The sequence below is a fragment of the Lissotriton helveticus genome, chromosome 3_2 (assembly GCF_964261635.1).
Source record: "Lissotriton helveticus chromosome 3_2, aLisHel1.1, whole genome shotgun sequence".
NCBI lineage: Eukaryota > Metazoa > Chordata > Amphibia > Caudata > Salamandridae > Lissotriton > Lissotriton helveticus.
This window is the reverse complement of record NC_136062.1, coordinates 271,137,723-271,160,674: the sequence shown is the minus strand read 5'-3', so window position 1 is coordinate 271,160,674 and position 22,952 is coordinate 271,137,723. Positions and strand designations below refer to the sequence as shown.

General features: G+C 42.0%; 1 protein-coding gene across 6 annotated transcripts in view; it reads left to right on the top strand.

The window, feature by feature from the left end:
• The window catches only part of HERC1 (HECT and RLD domain containing E3 ubiquitin protein ligase family member 1), a 2,088,313-nt gene that overhangs the window by 1,919,840 nt on the left and 145,521 nt on the right, over positions 1-22,952 (top strand). The gene's annotated exons all lie outside the window — the stretch shown is intronic.

Genomic DNA, 22,952 nt, shown 5'->3' with positions numbered 1-22,952 from the left:
TGTGAAAATGAACATGCATTTATTTCCTCGAAATGCTTCCATATAGCAGCCGCATTGTTGACAGTTGTAGGTGTTGCATAAACCACTATAAAAATGTAAATGCCAAAACTACTTTTAACATATACATTGCTTGCCCATTACCCATGCTATGCTAAATTGTGCCCTTTTTGATCTAATCATATATGGTATTATATTGTAAGATTTTCTGTGACTGATTAGATACATATTTTTAAAAAACTGTATAAAATGCTTCCTCATATTGGCATACTTTCTTTTATGTAATGCTTTTTTTCATGTGAAAAAATATGGTCTAAAAATTGATCTCGGGATCTGGTCTAGATGCGCTGTTCGTTTATGTGTTCTGGGTTCTGATGAAAGACTGGGGTTTACAGGTAGGTAACCTTTCCTTTTCTACTATTCTAATGCCTCGATAGGTATGCAGTGTAATAATATAGTGAAGGCCAGTTATTGTCATGGGAAATCCCTGACTGATGGGGTACTTGAGAGATGCATTCAATGTGATTTTAAACAAAGTTCTTGTGTAACCTTCTCTCAGTATTATTATACCGATCACATTCATGCATGTGCAACCTTCTCCGATTGCTGCCAACTCCTAGGGGCGCATGAGGATATAATATCAGTGTGGTCTGAACAGATTGACAAAGATCCTGCATTTGTTGTCTTAAGGCAGGCAGAAGGGACCTCAACCCAATCCAAAGAGCATGCGCTACATGCGTTTCTCTTAAATGATTAAAACATATTAACTGCAATTTATTCATATAGTATGGGATTTATATGGCCCAGTGTTTGTCTAGTGGAGGGATTTCTAATATTATCACTAGAAAAAGTATTTTCCTTGATGTGCTTCTTACAAAGGTCTTTGGTGTTCTTGTTCAGCCTTTGAGGCTCTACATGTTCAGGTTACTTTGGCGGAGACTGGCATGAACGTCAGTGCAGCAGAAGGTTATTTATCTGTCCTTTAGAGTTGGTGGGGTGTTCTATGATAGATATAGTGGGGTCTTACTTTGATAACGCTTATGTTGAGATCATATTAGACCCACTCACTGCACCTGTACTGCCTGTTATCTTTGAAATGCGGTTTTCAAGCTGATATTCACTAGTATGGCAATCTTTTATTGGAAAGTAATGCTGCATATAGTTTCATCATCATCTTTGCCAAACATTTAATAAAATGTGACATCTTGATATTAAAATGGATCCCTGAAGTCCAGATGGCCTATTCACCAGGCCATGCTTGAACCCAGCCTTTTTATTTCTGTTATGAGGTTTTATTAACAGGACAATTCTGAAAAATGATAAAAAATGGCAATTTCAGAACCCCTCACCATAGTTTGAAAGGAGGCCACATTGTTCTGATTCTGCCTCTTAGTGGCGTGAATGATTAGACCATTAGGAAAAGACCATGGAACGAGGAGACTGTAACAATTTGGAATACAGATATTTAGAGCATTGATTTCAATACACCAAAATACAAGAGCTTATTTAATTGACACTATGTCCTCTCTTATTCCTGATGACATCAGGTAAATGACTTATTGTCCTCCACTTAGACCTAGGACAATGAAAGAACACGAAACACGGGGTGCAAAAGAGCAAGTCATGCATAGCAGCTGCCATCTCTTCACTCTTCACTCATATTGCATGTTATTTCCATTTCTCTTTGGGAATTCTGGGATGTGTAGTTTCATTTAATTCAAGCAACATCCCTGCAAGATTATTACATGTTCGCAATTGTGAATAATTTGAATTAACTTAAATAAACATTTCATTCATGAGACATTACATTGGGTGATAAACAGTTATTTATTGTTGTAGTCCTTTACCCAAACCATTTATATTAAATGTTGTTATAGGGATGGTTCTTAACCATGTTGTGTAATTTGAACGTTCTTTCCTGCCCTCCAGTGGGCTTTCGATGTCATTTATCCCTTTCATTGTGTGTATCTTTTTCAGGATGGACCTGGTTATCTGTGGGTATCGGGAAACAATATGTGCAGTTTTCTTGAGATGTTCGTGTTTGATCCCTTTATATGTGTACGTACAGTTCTTCCGACTGATTCAGTCCAAAAGGAGTCCTTGTTCGAAAGTTCAGTATATGGCGCAACAATTTTTCCCAATGGCCACCTCTTTCTGATAGAGACATGGTTTCCAATCCGAGAAATTTCAATAATTTCCAATTGCCATTGTGGTGCGTCTCCATATGTTTTGCCACTGCGTTTCCTCTGTCCTTATTCACGTTAGCCCGCACATGTTCCAGTATGCGTTTTTTTAATTCGCAAATTGTACTTCCTATATAGCGAAGTTGGCAAGGACATTCTATCATATAGATGGTATACTGGCTCTTGCAGGTTATTAGTTCCCTTATTTTCCAGATTTTTTTGTTTCCCATTGTTATTTCCTTTGTTGGTTTTGCGATTTCGCACACTTTACAGTTGTAACATTTTGTGACTCCCGTGGTTTTCAACCAATTGGTTTTTTTCTTTTTGCTGATGAAATGGCTGTGTATTAATTGATCCTTGAAGTTTTTTGCTCTCCTGTATGTTACCACAGGGTGGTTACCCATTTTCTGACCAATTATCGGATCACGTTGTAGAATTCTCCAATTCTTTCTCAAGATTTGTGTTATTTTTCTCGATTCCTGACTGTAATCTAAAATTAGTCCGATCGGTTCTTCTGAGATTTTCTCTTCAAGTTTTGGTTTCAGGCATTCTGATCTTTGTTTTTGATTAGCTCTCTCCCAACATTTGTCAATCAATTTTTTGCCATATTTTCTTTTTGGAAATCGCTTGATAGTACCTGCGCTGTGCTTCTCCCATTCTTTTTCCTCACTGCAGATGCGTTTTATTCGGAGGAACTCTCCATATGGTATGCTTGAGATTAAGGCAGGTTGATGGAAGCTTGTGGCTTCAAGAGTGGCATTGGTTGCTGTAATTTTCCGGTGTAGCGTTGTTTCTACCCGGTTATTCCTCACATAGATCTCAGTGTCCAAAAATGTTATTCGCTCTTTGCTTTTCACAAAAGTAAATCTGAGCCCTGGAGTACTTTTGTTTAAAATCTCAAAATATTGGTCGAATTCTGTTTCACTCCCATTCCACTCAATGAATAAATCTTTTCCACGTCACAATGTGTTGGGTGAAATTTGAATTTTGTCTGCACCATGCCACCTCCTCCTCCCACCAGCCCATAGCTATGCAAGCATAATTAGGGCTGAAGGAAAAGCCCATAGCAGCTCCGTTTCGTTGGCGGTAAAGTTGATCCCCAAAAAGGAAGATATTATTAGTCAATACCAAAGAGATCATTTCCAATAACATCTCATTATATTCTTTATAATGTATGTTGCGTTGTTTTAAGTAGTATTGGCAGGCCTGCAGCCCTAGATCATTGTCAATATTCGTGTATAGGGCGACAACATCCATTGATATAAGGAGATAATGATTCTGCCACTCCAAATTGGTTAACATGCACAAAAAGTCTGTAGTATCTTTAATGTATGATCTTAATTGTTCAACATATGGTTTCAGAAAATGATCGATAAAGTTTGCCATCGGTTCCAATAATGAGCCCTTAGCTGACACAATTGGTCTCCCTGGTGGTTTAGTGGGATCTTTATGTATTTTCGGCAGAAAATACATGGTTGCTGTGCGTGGGAAATCTACAGTTAGATATTTCTTTTCATCAAAGTCAATTAAATTTCTCCTTTCCCAATTGGTTAATTTTTGATCAATGTCTCTTTTGATTGTGTCAAGTGGATTTTTTGGTAGTTGTTCATAGTATAGGGGGTTTGTTAATTGACTCATCGCTTCTGTGGTGTATAGTTCTCTGTCCCATAACACCACATTGCCCCCTTTGTCCGCCATTTTAATTTCCATTCCTTGGTTATTGGTTAAAGTGGATAAGGCCTCTCGTTCTTGTTGGGATAAGTTGTCTTTACAGTTAGTTTTCGTGATGTTGTATAGTTCATGTATTACCGCCTCCTGAAAGATGTCAATTTTATTGCCTGGTGTTAATTAGGGATAAAATTTCGATTTTGCCTTTAATTTGCTTGTTCCTGCCCCTAATTGGGGTATCACAGTTTCTAGATGTATTTCCTGTTCATCTTCCACATCCAGGTTTAAGAGTGCAAGGTAGCCATCTGCGTCTTTCACACTTAATTCCGAAGTTGGATCCAAGGGAGTTCTATTTATTTTAGGTTTGTTTTTTCTCTCCATGAAGTGTTTCGCCAATTTTATTTTTCTTATGTACAAGTAGAAATCAATTCTAGTTTGTGCCATTTCCATTTGTTGTGTTGGACAAAAATTAATGCCTTTTTTTAGTAGGGATATTTCTGCTGGTGATATATCTCTTTTTGATAAATTGACTACTTGTAGTTCTTCATTTATTTCCCCCGCCTCTGTGTCATACCTCTCGTTTCTGTACCAATCTTTTCGTTTGATGTGCTTTCTTCTCCAACCTCTTCTTGTTGTCGGTGTTGATTTCTTGGTCTTTGTTGCCATGATCTCTCTCTTCCTCGTTCTTGTTTTTGCGCCCCCTGATCCTGTTCCCACTGGCGTTTTTGGAGAACGAGGCACTTGTCCCCTAAAAAAATCCTTTTGGCATCATCCATTATTGGGTCTTCCTCAATTGGTTCATTGGATGTGAGAGAAGATAAGCTAGTCGAAGAGGCTGTTGTCATTCCTACATGTTTTTTTGAAAGGATCAAATTTGCGCGCAAAGTGAAGATTCTTCCCTCTGAGTAGTCATTAGCATCCCTTACAAATTTGTTGTGTTTTCTTTGTCTCACAGTTTCTTCATGCTTGTCTATTTGTTTCTCTAAATCCTCCTTGAATTTCATCATTTCTTGATTTAACTTAAATGCATCAAGATCTTTTTCTACTTCTTTTAGCTGTTCCTTTATTTTTTCCAAGGCAATTTCAATGTGTTTGACTAATATTTTTATTAGTCCTAGCGACGAATTTAATATGAATTCTCCCCATTTCTGGAATATATATATATATATATATGTGTATGTATGTGTATATATATATATATATATATATATATATATATATTTTCCAAAATATCCAATTTAGACGCACACTCAGAGGTAAAGTGGTACACAGTGTCGCTTTATTTGCTGTTACGCGTTTCGGAAGCCTTAACTCCCTTGCTCACACAGCAAGCCATCAGCTTTCCACCAGTTACATACACACTACGTGATAGCCATAGAAACAGGACTGTACAGATTTCATTTTGGCTGACATCTTTGAGTGTGCATTTACGTAATATTATTTTACACATAATGTCTCCTTTTGCACACCTACTTGTCCATTAAAGCAGTTGAGTACATTTCTTATATCACATTTCATTTGCCACAGTGGCTGATTGTGCAGTTACTGTTTCTAAACCCCTCTTCTTTCGCCTAGTGGCTTACTAAGGGTTTGATGTCTCTGGTTCAAGCCTCAGTTATAAAAACAAAAACAAAAAAAGTGCCAAAACGTGAACTTATAAAGTGAAGAGAGTTTCTACTTAGTGAAGAAGTCTTCTACTCTATTCTCCCGTGAATCTTCTGGGTGACAGGCTCAATTTCTCGTGAAGTGCACGTGATCCCTAACGATATCATCTTGAATAGGCCTGTTAGAGTAAAACAAAAAATTAAAATTACAATCTAGTTCTGATTCTCATTAAAAACATATATGTACATATTTCCAGCTTAGATTTTCTTAACAAACATTACTTCCTTGTGACAAGCATATATAAGTTCTTTCATTTTCTCATTTTTACATTTAAACATTTTTAGGTACAGGATTCATATTCTTCACCTATATTTTCTTATATTATGATTCATATAGATGAACTCCTAATTCCTCATGTTCATTATGTCCATTCGGTTGTCGCGTTTCTAACTCTAGAATCCATTTCGATTCTTTTTTTCTCAACTGCATCTCTCTGTTACCCCCCCTCTGATTTTGTCTCACCTGTTCTATTGCAAAGTATGTTAACAAATTGCAATTCGATCTGTGATGTTGTGAAAAGTGTCTTGCGACTGGGTATTGAGGGTCCTGGTTTGTAATAGCCCTTAGGTGTTGCATTACCCTATTCTTGGCCATTACTGTTGTGCTGCCCACATATCTTTTTTTACACGGACATTCAAGTACGTATACCACGTATGTTGAGCTGCACGTTAGGAATTGAGTTATCCTTCTTTTGTTCTTTCCATGCGGGAGATCAAAGTCTTTCCTCATAGGGCTACACTTGCAGGCTTTACAATGCCCGCATGGGAAGAAACCTGCAAGGTTATGTTGGTTCCTATTCTTGTAATCCGTAATGTCCCCCTTCGTAAGTATGTCCCTCAGACTGTGACTCTTCCTGTACGTAATGGCTGGTCTCGTGCTTAGCTCAGGGCCAATAATAGGATCACTTTTAAGGATATTCCAATTTCTTGCAATTATTTTCCTTACTTTTTGAGACCCCTGATTGTATGTTAGAATTACTCTGGTGGTCTCATTCCCTTGGACTTCCTTCTCTTTTGTTATTAAGGTGCTTTCCCTTGTTACATTTTCCATCTTTGATAAGGCTCTATCCAGAACCCACTTGGGGTAACCCCTTTCTTTGAATCTCTGTACCATATTTCCACTTTCTTTCTTATACTCTTCTGTGCTCGAACAATTTCTCCTTGCTCTTAGAAGTTCCCCGTAGGGGATACTCCATTTTAAAGTGTCAGGGTGACTGCTAAGAGCATGGAGGACACTATTGCCTGCTGTTTCCTTCCTGTACAGTTTAGTTCTCAAACGGTCACCTTCTGCTCTTACTTCTACATCTAGATATTCAACTTGATGTTTATCCTTTTGATGAGTCAGTTTAATATTGTAATCATTTGTATTCAATAAATCTACAAATTCATCCGCCTCTGCATCATTTCCACTCCACACTACAAACAGGTCATCTATGTACCTTAGCCATACTATGACTCTCTTAAATGCCTGTCTGTACTTGGTGTCATTCTGTATTTCCTCTTCCCATTTTCCCAGGAACAAATTTGCAAAGCTCGGTGCAAAGCTTGTACCCATACAAGTTCCCGTTGTCTGTTTATACATTTCTCCATTAAACATAAATACATTATTCTCTAAGCATATCCTTATCATTTCACTTAGCATCCTCGTATGTTCTAAATACATTATATTGCGTTTTTTCAAATAATGCATGCATGCATTTATGCCATGTTCATGTTCAATCACTGTATACAATGAATTAACATCCATTGTTATTAGCATATATTCAGATTTCCAATTAATGGTGTCAATCTTTTTAAGAAAATCTTGGGTGTCTTTTACATAAGAGGGCAGTTCTTTTACATGTTCCTGGAGGAAGAACTCAACATATTTTGACACATTTTCATACACACTCCCTATGGATGACACTATGGGTCTCCCTGGTGGTGTAAGTGGGTTCTTGTGAATCTTGGGAAGGAAATAGATTATTGGCAATTTGGGATAATCTCTTTTTAAAAAAGTAAACTCCTCCCAAGACAGGAGACCTTCCTCTTGCCATTTAGTAAGGTTGGACCACATGTGACAGACTATATAAATACTCGTAAAGGAACGAGCAATGGATGAAGATGCGCAACGGAGGCGCGTGGCACAGACACTATTGGCTAGAGCACCTGGTAAAGGGCAACAAGTGGGAACCCAGAAGCAAGTGGAAACCACATTAACAGGAAAATTGAGAAAATATGAAAAATTAAAAAAGAATGAAACATCTAAATGGTGGGAGGCAGTGTCTCTGCAAGACTATGTAGACAAAAACATGATCCCAAGAGGACTACGGATATATATAACGCCATCACATGAGTCTCCTAATCCACGCATGCTGGAAGAATGGTTCGAGAATTCAACAAACAGTTCTAAAACTATGCTGTGTATACTGGTGAAATACGCCTGGGAGGATAGAGACAGGATTCTCAAAGAGATACTGGAACTAGAGGAAGAACTCGACAATGAGAGTGATCAAGCAAGTGTAAAGAAATACAAGGAGGAAATGAAAGCCAGATTGGTCCAGTATGAAGAAGATATCAAACTTAGAAAACAAAGAAAACTGCATAGAGACTGTAATGATTATGACTCCGGGCGCATCCTAACATATAGTAGAAAATATGACCATCTATATGATATACAGCGACCTGCATCGTCCAGTAAGTCTCCCCAAATGCAAAGGGCGGGATCAAATATAGAAACCGCAGATGGATCGGATACCGAGGGTTCCATGCACAGCACAAGTACAATCGCTGAGATGGAAATAATTACCTCCAAACCGACGTATTTAGACGAATTCCGAGCGCTGAAGAGGGGGCGGCAGTCGGGAAGATTCTCACCCCCTCCAGCACAAAGAGGAAGAGGCACGAGAGGAAGGCCCAGGGGCAAAGCAAGAGGAGCCGGAAGAGGGAAGGACGAAGCAAGCAACGCAGGAAAAGAAGGAAACAAAGGAAAAGGAAAAGAAGTGGAACGCGAGCCAGTGGGAACCAGACGTGGGGGCTACAGGAAATGCAACCAATAATGGAGAACAATGAAATGGTAAATAAAACTATAGTAAACTTGTCAAGTAGAGAGTTAACGGACATTGAAAAGAAAACTTTAAGCTTGGGCCTCTCGTTTTGCCCGACAGAAATGTTCAACTACAGTGATACCAGAATTGACATATTCCGGTTCATAAGAAAATTAAAACTAAAAAAATGGCATGCTCTGAGAAGTAACACCAGTAACTGGAATACACAGGTACCCATACCCCCAAGTCAGCCCTGCTTAGAAGTGGGGGACGCGAATGCCATTCAAATAGCGCAAGATCTGTTATATGAAGGAGATAACACAGAGACATACATCCGGGAGGGGGGTACAGAATTTTTGAACTTAACCACAGACAGAGCTGCCATGACTAGTTTTAAACCAAAGTCTGTATTTTTTCCTAATCTCCCACACGATAACGTAGACACATTTCATGATGTAACAACGAAGGCATTAATGGAATATAAGCGTCACCCTAGGGGGAAGGGAGGAGGTTTCAACTTAAATCTGAAACAAAAGAAAGCCATTGAATCCCTAGCAAATGATTCCTCAATCATAATACGCCCAGCAGACAAAGGGGGAAATGTGGTTATACAAGATCGGGAGGCATATATAACAGAGGCAGTAAGACAACTAAATAATGAAAACTATTACTGTAAAAGTAATGGTGGAGTCTACAGGAATAACATCTTAACCATGTGGTCCAACCTTACTAAATGGCAAGAGGAAGGTCTCCTGTCTTGGGAGGAGTTTACTTTTTTAAAAAGAGATTATCCCAAATTGCCAATAATCTATTTCCTTCCCAAGATTCACAAGAACCCACTTACACCACCAGGGAGACCCATAGTGTCATCCATAGGGAGTGTGTATGAAAATGTGTCAAAATATGTTGAGTTCTTCCTCCAGGAACATGTAAAAGAACTGCCCTCTTATGTAAAAGACACCCAAGATTTTCTTAAAAAGATTGACACCATTAATTGGAAATCTGAATATATGCTAATAACAATGGATGTTAATTCATTGTATACAGTGATTGAACATGAACATGGCATAAATGCATGCATGCATTATTTGAAAAAACGCAATATAATGTATTTAGAACATACGAGGATGCTAAGTGAAATGATAAGGATATGCTTAGAGAATAATGTATTTATGTTTAATGGAGAAATGTATAAACAGACAACGGGAACTTGTATGGGTACAAGCTTTGCACCGAGCTTTGCAAATTTGTTCCTGGGAAAATGGGAAGAGGAAATACAGAATGACACCAAGTACAGACAGGCATTTAAGAGAGTCATAGTATGGCTAAGGTACATAGATGACCTGTTTGTAGTGTGGAGTGGAAATGATGCAGAGGCGGATGAATTTGTAGATTTATTGAATACAAATGATTACAATATTAAACTGACTCATCAAAAGGATAAACATCAAGTTGAATATCTAGATGTAGAAGTAAGAGCAGAAGGTGACCGTTTGAGAACTAAACTGTACAGGAAGGAAACAGCAGGCAATAGTGTCCTCCATGCTCTTAGCAGTCACCCTGACACTTTAAAATGGAGTATCCCCTACGGGGAACTTCTAAGAGCAAGGAGAAATTGTTCGAGCACAGAAGAGTATAAGAAAGAAAGTGGAAATATGGTACAGAGATTCAAAGAAAGGGGTTACCCCAAGTGGGTTCTGGATAGAGCCTTATCAAAGATGGAAAATGTAACAAGGGAAAGCACCTTAATAACAAAAGAGAAGGAAGTCCAAGGGAATGAGACCACCAGAGTAATTCTAACATACAATAAGGGGTCTCAAAAAGTAAGGAAAATAATTGCAAGAAATTGGAATATCCTTAAAAGTGATCCTATTATTGGCCCTGAGCTAAGCACGAGACCAGCCATTACGTACAGGAAGAGTCACAGTCTGAGGGACATACTTACGAAGGGGGACATTACGGATTACAAGAATAGGAACCAACATAACCTTGCAGGTTTCTTCCCATGCGGGCATTGTAAAGCCTGCAAGTGTAGCCCTATGAGGAAAGACTTTGATCTCCCGCATGGAAAGAACAAAAGAAGGATAACTCAATTCCAAACGTGCAGCTCAACATACGTGGTATACGTACTTGAATGTCCGTGTAAAAAAAGATATGTGGGCAGCACAACAGTAATGGCCAAGAATAGGGTAATGCAACACCTAAGGGCTATTACAAACCAGGACCCTCAATACCCAGTCGCAAGACACTTTTCACAACATCACAGATCGAATTGCAATTTGTTAACATACTTTGCAATAGAACAGGTGAGACAAAATCAGAGGGGGGGTAACAGAGAGATGCAGTTGAGAAAAAAAGAATCGAAATGGATTCTAGAGTTAGAAACGCGACAACCGAATGGACATAATGAACATGAGGAATTAGGAGTTCATCTATATGAATCATAATATAAGAAAATATAGGTGAAGAATATGAATCCTGTACCTAAAAATGTTTAAATGTAAAAATGAGAAAATGAAAGAACTTATATATGCTTGTCACAAGGAAGTAATGTTTGTTAAGAAAATCTAAGCTGGAAATATGTACATATATGTTTTTAATGAGAATCAGAACTAGATTGTAATTTTAATTTTTTGTTTTACTCTAACAGGCCTATTCAAGATGATATCGTTAGGGATCACGTGCACTTCACGAGAAATTGAGCCTGTCACCCAGAAGATTCACGGGAGAATAGAGTAGAAGACTTCTTCACTAAGTAGAAACTCTCTTCACTTTATAAGTTCACGTTTTGGCACTTTTTTTGTTTTTGTTTTTATAACTGAGGCTTGAACCAGAGACATCAAACCCTTAGTAAGCCACTAGGCGAAAGAAGAGGGGTTTAGAAACAGTAACTGCACAATCAGCCACTGTGGCAAATGAAATGTGATATAAGAAATGTACTTAACTGCTTTAATGGACAAGTAGGTGTGCAAAAGGAGACATTATGTGTAAAATAATATTACGTAAATGCACACTCAAAGATGTCAGCCAAAATGAAATCTGTACAGTCCTGTTTCTATGGCTATCACGTAGTGTGTATGTAACTGGTGGAAAGCTGATGGCTTGCTGTGTGAGCAAGGGAGTTAAGGCTTCCGAAACGCGTAACAGCAAATAAAGCGACACTGTGTACCACTTTACCTCTGAGTGTGCGTCTAAATTGGATATTTTGGAAAAGTGATTGACTGGCGGGGCTCTGCCAGCCGCAAACGCGCCACCAGACTACGGGAGGTTCCGCCGCGAACGAGCCGTGGAAAGCAAGCATATATATATATATATATATATATATATATATATATATATACACACACATCCAACCTTTCACTTCTCCTATAAAGAAAAGATTGTCTGGGCCACTTGTAGTTGCAAAAGCGTGTTTATTGGGAAGGCTTCACGCGACGCGTTTCGCAGGTAGAACCCGCTTATACCCATCGCGTCTCTCCATAGCAGGCACCCTTTGTGATGAATGTGAGGTGGCTGACCTGAGCCGCGGAGAGAACCCCGGCGCTGGGTTTCAGCGCTCTTGAAGCTGCGTTTAACAACGCTGTTTTTGAAGGGTCGGGAGCCAGTTTGTAGGAGAATACTGATGTCGGTGGGGACTTGAGCTTTTGCACCACCACCCACTTGGGTTTCATTTCTGTATATATTAGCAAGGACACGGCAACTCACTGGAGCAAGAAACCGGCACTACCACTACTAGCATGCCACAGCTTTGCCACGCCCAAGGAGGCGGAGTGGGTGAATTGAAATTGATGCCGGGAAACTGCAGTACTTTGCATTCCTTTCCGCTGCCCATGAAGAAGTTGCTTAAACGAAACGCGTCGGCAGGGCGGACAACCACGTTTGTGATGCAGGACTTCTCTCCTCACTTGTGCACTCCAATAAATGAATGTGGCAACTGAACTTACCTGGCGTGGCGTCTCTCCATAGCAGGTACCCTTTGTGATACATATATACACATATACATATAATTATTTGAACAATCAATGCAGCCTCCCAGAAAAAAAACGACTAAATACATAATAGGCTAAGCAATGTTGTGAGGCCTTGTCTTTGCACATACACAAACAAATCAGGAAGACCAAAAGACACTTGAACTGCTTTTAATGAACAGCAGAAAAGTAGTCCTGCAAAGAAAAAGGCAGGTATTGTTAGCCCATAGGCTGCATTGGACCTTCAGTAGCATAGAAACTGAAAGCAAATGTAGAAACTCAAAAACTGGCACTGTGCTTTTAAGGCAGCCATGCCCCCTAGCTTCCCATCATGCCTCAGCGGTGACAGTTAGGTCAGTTGTTCTTTCCGGCTCCTTCAGTAAGGACCTTAATCAGCTCCACGATTTTTTGAATTTTTTTGTCAGAAAATATCTACTTTTTTCACTAAAATGTATTTACTTCGACATTTAACCCCTGTTGGAGTAATATATTACCTTTTTCATCTGGAAGCTTGGCAGTTTTTTCCTCTCAGGGATGCCTTCTCTGTTTGATCCTTGCCCTTCCTGACGCAAAAGAAGACCAAAACAGATTATCACTCTGTTTGTATTCTCTGCCTTCCAGAGTCTCATGTTCCCGAGACTTTTCAACACTGCCAAACCTTATCAAGATGCACTCCCAAGATCAGAGAGAGGATTCACCTTCATGGTCTCTCTGAGAAAGGTAAAACTTCCACCTCTAGAGGCAGGAATCCTGTGAGACAAAAGAAGAAGAGACCCAGATCGTCTTCCAGAAGCAAAATACCGGCCTGTTCTTCATCGGCGTCGGGCTCTATGAAAATGCCTCCACAGACAAAGAAAACGTTGATGACAATCCCTTCAACTGCGACATCGCCGTTGTGAGAACATCGGTCGTCTTTGAACACTTCCAAGCTCAGAGTTATGTCATTAGCATCAAATCCTCCGCCGCCGTCAACCCGACAACGGTCGGCGTCGAGGAGCCGTTCTTAGTTGGAGTGGGATCGCCCAAAGTCGAGACACCGCTCTCCGTCGGTATGGTTTTCGACGTGGAGGCGCAGTCCCTCGTTGCCGTCAATCTGGCTGCGGTCAACGTCGAGGTCTAGATCTTCTGCGACATCGTAAAAGGGTTCGACATCGAAGCAGACCCCTCCGTTGCAGCCCATGAGACGGACCTCAACGTCGAGACCTAGATCTTCTATGGCATCGAGAAGGGTTCGACGTCGAGGCGGCCTCCTCCATTGCAGCCCACGAGACGTCGCTCAATGTCGAGGCCCAGATCGACTGTGTCAAGAGGTTCAGTGTCAAGAAGACTTTCACCATCACCTTCTCCTCGCACGACGTCGAGGCTTCGTACTCCAGTGAGTACTCCTCTTCTGACATCGAAGCTCAAGTCTCCGTTGACGGGGCATCAGTCGACATCAAAGCAGAAAGATTTTACACAGCCGACATTGAGGCCAAGATCTCCGTCAGTGGACTCACAGGTCTTAGTGGCACATAGCTGCTCGACGTCGAGACACTCACAGTTATCGATGTCGTCACATCATTCTACCTTGGTGAGGCGCCACTCTGCATCAAAGGACCTCTCAGAACCTTGTGTAGAGTGCTCCACAGGTAGGTAATATTTATTGTTTGCTTAATTAAAACCTTTACAATTTCCATATAAAAACATAATAGCAAAAAAAATTCATATTCTAAAACCATTTAAATTAAACATGTAAAACGGTCATGAATTATATTGACATACATAGGGCAGCAGCAGCAGAGTTCATATTCTAAAACCTTTTAGCTAAAACATGTAACCTTCTTGAATTGTATAACAAGCACAGAGTTGTTTGTCAGTAAATGTTTACACAGTCTGTAAATTAAGACGGCAGGACTCAATTTTCAAAGTGAGAGATAGGGACTGTTCCATCATCAGTTAGTTGTTAGCAGCAGTAAGAGAGAAGGTATGCAGTTTAGCTCTCAGGGGCCATTTGGCGCAGTGATGAAGCAGTCTGGTAACTTGATGCAAGAGCTTTTGCCCCTGCCACTTCCATGAATTGAACAACGCGACACACTAGTTGTACATCTCCACCTCCAAAACATGCCTTCACAGCTTGTCTGCAGGATCTTATCCGCTTACTTACAAAGAGAGTCTTTAGTAACTGTCGCCGTTCGGCCTGTAGTTTTCTGCAAACACATAGCAGATATAAAACACTTTCGTCTGCAACCTTGCGTTAGCGGCATATTGACTGACCTTGAAGTCGCTTCCATGGGGGAAGATGCGGTAAAGATGGTAAAATGCCCAAACGAAGGTGAAGATATTTTTCTTTCCTCTTTCTATTGAAGCCCGTGCCTAAGTATGGTTGTTGGGAGGATTTATCATAACTGTGAACCACAAACCATCCGTGGTCTCTTTCTGTTAGTGTTGCCATGTCTTCTGCTAGTAATAACTTTTTCACTGTTTTGTTAACTATTTGTTTAAAACAGGAATAAGTTCCTGAGGCTGTCCAGAGTTCCTTGAGTCCGAGACGGTCTATGGATGATGTCAAATAAGACCTTGCTGCACACTCATTCTTTAGATGTATTTCTTTCATAAATATGAGTTCAGTGTGCCTGCTTCAGATTTTTTTATCCAGTACCAGGCCTTAGCATAGGATCCTTTACGGGCTATTTATTAGCTTTGCATGCCGAATTCTAGCCTTATTTGGGCTGGTTAGACGTACTTTGGTAAATTAAATATTATTCTGGCAGCTCTCGACACAGTTCTGTCCAAAGTCAATGCATATCTTCCCCTCAGACACTCACTCCCATAAGTGATAGCCGGGATGCGTTTCGCTTTCCAGACTTGTAGCAGTGGGATAAGGCTAGGGCCGGCCGTTTTCTGTTTGATCAATTTTATGGCTACCGCAATCGATTTGCCTCTTTTAATTGCTTCTTTTTGCAGATTGAAAGCCCCTTTGTTATCAATGATCACACCTAGATACTTATACTGGTTCACTACTTCGATTGAAGAGTCTGCTATATGCCAGCGGTATTTGGAGGTTTCCTTTTCCGGATGTATCCTCATAACCTGCGTTTTGTCATAATTAATGGTTAGGCCATTAGATGTAGAGTATCGACTAGTAGTGTCCAATAAGCGTTGGAAGTCTGGCTGACCAGTACGAGTTCGTCTGCGTACAAAAGGTTGGAAAGTGGGAGGCCTCCCAGCTTAGGTGGATGAGAGTTACAAATACCCAGTTATATTGATAGGTCAGACATGAATAAGTTGAAAAGCGTAGGGGCCAGAACGCACCCCTGTTTAAGCCCCATGGTAGTTGGAATTTTCCTGGATAGGTACTTTCCGTCTCCTAGCTTTACTTGGACCCAAGTATTTGTGTGAAGGAGTATTAACTGATTTAGGAGAGTGGATGGTATCTTCATTTGCTTGAGTTTGTACCAGAGCTTGTTTCGATCGATTTTGTCGAAAGCCGACGAATAGTCGATGAAGCACATGAATAGAGGTTCATTTGCTATCTTAGCCCTATCTATCAGTAGGGCTAATGCCAGAATATTAGTAGTTGTCCCCATGCCCTTGCAGAAGCCTGTTTGGTTGATTGGTATAATTGTTTGATCTCCGATCCAGGCTGATAAGTCGTCCAGAAGGAGGCCAGCATAATATTTCGCCTCGATGTCAATTAACGCTACAAGCCTGTAACTCTTGGCTGAGTTCTTATCACCTTTCTTGTATAATGAGGATATAATTGAACCCCGCCAGGAGTCCGGGATAATTTCACCGTCTGCTATTTGGACATACAGCGGCAATAGAATGGAAGCCCAATATTCCTGGTACAATTTGAATAGAATTGGTGGAATCCCGGTAGGGACTGGGGCACCGTCCCTCTTACCCTTGGCTATCCTGTTCTTAATCTGTATGATTGTGAACGGAAGATGATTGTTCCCGGTTGGAGATTTTGGATATAGATACGATGCCTCCGAAGTTCTGCCTCTGTGGAGCATTAAAGTGTAGGTGCACATGCGAGGCCCAGGCTTTTTCTGACAGGTGGGAGTTTACTCTTTGCGCGTTCTGGTTGGCTAAACTATTTATTGTTCGCCAAAATCTCGTCTTGGAGTCGTGCAATAGCCTCGCCCATAGGTTATAATCCTTTTCTCTTTTTGCCTGCCAGATTTCTTTTTTCTTTTTTGCTTTGAGTTGCGATAGCTCCCTTTGTAAGATGGGATCGTGGCCTGTGCTCCGAAGATAACGTGTTAATTTGTTTATAGAGTTCTTGAGCTTACGGAGGGTTGAAGTATTGAAATTTGGAGATTTGATCTCCAGACTAGCTGGCAAAACTGTTTGTCTTAGAAGCTGGTGAAGCGTTTTCCTTATTTGCCGCTCTCAGTGTTTTAATTAGATGTTCCCAGTATGCTATCATACTTTCATTTACATTTATCCGTTCCCGATGCTCCCAAATTGCCTTTGCTGTTGATAATAGTTCCTCTGGATGATTAGTTTTAATTTTTAGCCTCCTGAAGTTGACCGTGTAGATGGACTTGGGGTCCTCTACTGGCATATCTAATGATGATCTAGCTAGCCTTGTTGAGGTTTCTTGTGGTAAATGATCGCTGTGATCTTGGACCCCGATCTGGGATCCTGTAATCCTACTGAAGAAAGAGAGGGATACAAAAGTATAATCTATCCACGTGCTAGAAGTTGCCCTGTGGAATGTTGCCGCTGGGGGCTGTTCTCCAGAAAAGCGCCCATTTAGAGCCACAAGGCTTAGATGTTCCAGCTCTTTTACAAGGTTCTTTGCGTGTGATGTTTGTCGCTTCTTGTCACTCGGGTCCTGGCAAGGGATGTTCCAGGTGAGGTATTGCTCATCAAGGAGCTCGTCCGTCTTCTGTGTACCCATCAGGTGCATATTAAAGTCCCCCGACATTAATATATTTGTCATTAATCTGGTTGATTCTGCCCCTACCATTTTTACTCCTTTGATTTTGTCACAGGGTGTATGTAAATGTTTAGGAGTAATAGTTGTTGTTTAATATTTCCTTCCCTTATGTCAACTTTGAGGGCTTTAATTGCGTTAGTTGGGGATGTGAAGGTGCCTATGTCCTTAGTCGATGTTATGGACTTTATTGAAGAATAAATTATTAAACCACCCTTTAGATGACCAAATTTGGAACTTCTTACTGCAGGACTATGATGGGTTTTAACAACCAAGTAAATGAAAGGGTTCTTCTAACCACGTTTCTTGGAATAGAATGAGGTCAAAGGTTTGAAGGTAATCCAAAAGCTCTTTGTCCGATGTATTGTTGCTTAGGCCATTTATGTTCCAAGAACAAATTCGTAAGTTGGTGTCCCCTAGCAGTGAATCGTTTTGCCTAAGTCAAGTGCTCTCGTCTTGTCGATTTATGGTCTTAGCTAGCCATGACCAATCTTCAGACTTAAGTATTTGCTGTTGGTTCTTACTTTCTGCCAGTGGAATGTCCGTACTACGGGCGCATTTCAGCACAGATCGCTGTTGTGTGCCCGCCGAAGGAGGAACTAGGAGCCCGTTGCTCTCTTTTACTTGGGATTAATGGTTGCGGGTAGCCAGGCTTTTGTTCAAGTTGTATTTTTATCCCCCATAGTTTCAGTTGTATTTCCTCTGTTAAAATCCTCCTTGCAATTTCCTCTGGAATCCAAAGTGTCTTGGTTATTTCTCTTTCTGAAATTCCCTTGATACTTTTAAATGCAATTCTTTCGAGATTGTTTGTGTTTATATCTGCCAAATTATCAATTGCTTGTATCAGTTGTATTATGTTCCCTCTGTTGAGGATGTCCCCTCTACCTCTGGACTTATATTCGGTGATGAACAAAATGGAGTTATTGTTGGGTCGTCGTTATTGGTTGGTCTTTGCGGGTACTGCCTGAATAGCTTTCTCGTATTCGGCATGAACATTTGGATGTATATGTTGGGAATCTTGTTGGTCCATCCTAGTGATGGTAAAGGATTTCCTTAAAGTGACTGACTCTCTGGACCTTTCCATGTCGGTATATACTGGTTCTCTATGAATACTAGCCGGGTTCTGTGCTGTTATCGGTGGCGCTATTGGATCGACCACAGTTTTATGCATTTTGAGTTCTGGGTCCCCTGATGGTGAAGTAGTTGCGAGCTTGAGTTTCTTTCTCCTGTTGTTTTATTGATGATCGGGTTCCCCCTTGTTCTGATCTTAATGGAGGGTGTTGGAGGTCGGGTGATAACGTTCTTTATGAGTTCTCCCAACTCTGTTGACGATAGCTCTGCCAATTCATCCACTTTATTTTCTCAGTTTTGAGTCCTCTCCTTTTGGAGGGGTTTGGGACGCTCACTGTATCTACTTCTGGATGCAGTGCATCCGTTGAACCACTCAAAGTGAACCCTTTTGTCCCTAGTTTTATGCTGCCTGTGCAAAAGTATTCCATTATGTTCTTTTTCTTCTTTCTTCCCTTTCTCCTCTGTTTGCGACTGGGTTTGTGGTCCTTGTAGCCCCCAGCCTCAGAATTGTCCGTAGCCTCTAGTTCAGGGTTTGTTGGTGGGGATCCCTCCAAAAGGGGTCATAACTGCGCTTGGCCCTCCGAATGTGCTCTTTTTTATTTTTATTTTTATTATGGCTTCCAGGGTCCTTGCTCTTTTGATCTTCTTCTTTTTCAGTAGAGATTATCTGGCTGTCATTTAAGTGAATTCCTGGTCGCTTTTCCTTTTGTAAACTGTTTAGTGGACCCCTATCCCATCCTGTAGTCGCCTTATCTTTCTCAGTGAGGAATTCGCCTGTCAAAGGGCTGTTTGTTTGAGCTTCCTGAGCTTCCTGAGATTGTTTGCTGGGGTTTTTTCCTATTTTCCGGATGTCTGATAGGATGTCCTCCATGACCACTGGACTAGTGGAAAGTTTGTCAACTATGGAGAAACAGGCCCAGTGTGTTGGGGCCAGATACGTGTCTGTCTGGGCCCTTTTGATCAAGTTGTTTATGTCTGCCAGTCTATTGTCAGTGTTTGCAATGTGGGTGGCCACTGAATTAAGGATGGAAAGTTGAACATCCATCTTATCAGAGTGATACTGCATTGATTTGACAGAAAGCTGCATGGAATCCAGTAAGGTTTCCCATAGCTTGTCTAAATCTAGTTGATTGGTTTCTTTATTACTGGTTTTTGGAATAGCGGTGGCCTTTGCCTGGCGGAAATCTGTAAGTAGGTAAGAGGTGGAAAGCTCCTGCTGTTCTTGGCTAAATATCGAATAAACGTGATTACCAGCCAAGTCTGTGAAGCCGTCTACTAGTGCTCCACAGGATATTTGACATCAAGAAGCTTTTCTCCATCTCCTGAACTGCGAGTGCAGAAATCTACTCTGCAGATCACTGTTCCTCCTACACAACGAGGAGAAGACCACACATCTCCTTCTGTTCATCTCTCGCCCAGTTGGCTCCTCGCAGTCCATCACTGGCAGAAAGAGACAAAAGCACAAGTGCAACAGCGTTTAGACTATTCAAGTCCTCTCCATGGATCTCCTGTGGCTCGGCTGGTGCAGGCAGTGAATTGTTCTCCTATTACTCCATCCAGGGGTCGCCAAAGGCACAAGTCTCCATCAGGTTGTAAATCCACCTCTCATGGCCAACATAGGAGACGAAGATCGTCTTCTTGGTCGTCGTCCTCGACTCATACCTCCAAGAGGGATTATTCTCCTACTTTAACGGACAGTCCACCCTCCAGAGTGTCACCTGTCGACGACATCAACACTTTTTATGATGTGCTGTCAAGAGTAGCACAAAAGTTGAACATAGAGATGTCCGCACCTCCAAAGTCCACGTCTGTCATTTTTTAGACTCTGCATCAGAGATCTGCATTGAGACCTCTGCTGACATTACCTGGACTCTTGCAACCAGTCATGGACATTTTTCTTACCCCAGCAACGATCAAACTGGCTCCGGCAAGGATCTTAAAAAAATATAGACCAGCAGAGCAAGATCCCCTGTTCCTCAGGTCAGAGCCTCCATCAGATTCTGTGATAATTGCGGCTGCAAAGGAGACCCATGCAGTAGCCTCTTCCTCGACGGTCCCTCTGGACAAGATTCTTGGGGGAGGAAAGCTTGTGGCTCTGCACATGCATCTTTGAAAGCATTGAGTGCTGCAGCCCTGATGGGTCGTGATGATAGGGCATTGTGGGACTCGCTAGAGCGGTTCAAAGAAAAACTGCCCAAAGAGGACCGGCAAGATTTTGGGGAGATTCTCCCGGGTGGAGCCCTCGTTGCGAATCAAATGATCTGTGCAGCAGTTGTTGAAGCATCTCTAGCTGCTCACTCATACTCGCATGGCATATGCGCAATAAGATCCTCCTGGTTACGGCTTACAGCCTTAAAGCCGGAAGCTCAACAGCACATCCTGACCGTGGCCAGGATGAAGTCGGTACTGGATACTCTTAAGGCTGTGGGGTTAGAATAAAGGAAGGAATTCAGATGTCGGTACAGGCCTTATGATCGTAGAGCATTCCATAAGAGGGTTCATGCCCCTCAATGATCCCAGAGGCAGTACCACCAGTCCAAGTCTCACTATCAGGGACGTCGACCTCCCAGGGGTAGAGGAGCGCCCACACAGTCCTCTTCCACGGCCGAGAACACTGGCAAACAATGAACATTCACTTCCTCTGTCACCGTTGCCCACTCCAGTGGGAGAAAGTATCGCCGGCCTTGTAGAAGAGTTGGGCAGCATAATAAACGATCAATAGGTGCTGAATATACTACAAAATGGATAAACGCTACGTTTTCGTGCTCCTCAAGAGTGCGTCCCCCCAGTAAAGACAAGAGTTCACCAACTGCTGTTGTTGCGTCAGGAGGTATCCACTCTCTTACAGCAATTGGCCATAGAAGAGATTTTTCCATCCCAACGCAGAAAAGGAGTATACTCAAGATACTTCCTGGTACATAAGAAGGGCTAAAAAGAGTTTCAGACCTATTCTGGATCTTCGTTCCCTCAACAAAGTCATCCAAAAGGAAATGTTTTGTATGCTGGCGCTCCATCAAATATATCCACATCTTCAGAAAGGATATTGGATGTGCTTGATAGGCCTCCAGGATGCTTACTTCAAATGTTCCAATTGCTCCACGGCACTGGAAGTTCCTGCACTTTATGGTAGGCTCCAAGCATTACCAGTACAGAGACCTACCTTTCGACCTAAAATCTGCTCCTCGAGTATTCACAAAATGCATGGCAGTGGTAGCCGCTGCTCTACGTCGCCAAGATCTGTTCGTCTATCCATATCTCGACGACTGGCTTCTAAAGTGCTCATCCCAAACGATGAAAGACCACTATCGAATCTTCCTGTACTTGCTGCAACGCTATGGCCTTCATGTAAATATGGAGAAATCGATCCATAAGCCCACTTAAAGAATTCACTACCTGGGGGCTATTCTGGACTCCAGCACAGGAAAAGTGTCTCTTTCAGAGGAGAGACTATTATCAATCATGCAATCTCCTTCTTCAAGTTAGTCAGCCCTCAGTTCGGCAGGTTGCATCGCTCCTGGGGTTGATGGTTCTTGCATCTTTCTAGTCCCCAACGCCAGACTGGGGATGAGACCTCTTCAGCAGAACTTGGAGGACAAATGAGATCAGACATCGGCATGATGGGAAGACTGGATTCTTCTTTCCCATTCCAGGAGGTCTTCCATCCCATGGTGGACTCATCGAAAAAATCTCCTTGTGGGAGTGCCTTTCCACCAACCTCAACCGACACAATCCTTGATTACAGACGCCTCACTTTAGGGTTGGGGAGCACACATGGGTGTCTGCTGACTCAGGGCAAATGGTCGAGCAAGGAACAAACTTATCACATAAACATGCTGGAACTACGGGTAGTGCATCTAGCCTTCAAGGAGTTCTACCCGTCTATACAGTCCAATTCGATATTAGTACAGACTAACAACACGACCACCATGTACTACCTAAACAAACGGGGGAACTTGCTCTCGCCCACTGTCCCTGGAGGCTCAGGTGATCTGGCATTGGCTCCTGGCCAGACAGCTCTGAATCACAGCAGTCCATCTGCCAGGGGAGCAGAATTCTCAGGCGACTTTCTAAATCATCACTTCGACGATCAACAAGACTGGGGGGCGCTAGAGGGCGCCAGGCAAGATGGCCGCACATATGTGAGGCTCCGCCGGGTCGGATCGACATCCTACATTTATCCTGTACATTCGCCTCGGTGAGGTGACCAAAGCTGTGGCATATAGCGGAGCGTTGCTTGGTGCTGGACCGGCGCCGGTAATTTAGCTGCCCGGACTGTCCCCGGGGCTGAAGGCGGCGAGTGAGCTGCCGGCTGGAAATCCGCCATTGTGTAGACTGAGAGCGGAGGCTGCTTCCGAGGACTGCGGCGGAGCGGGACCTTGGATGCGGAGACTGCGGTGCCTTCCTGTGACTCAAACGTAGCCGCGGGGGTTGGAACTGCCGGAGAAAAACGG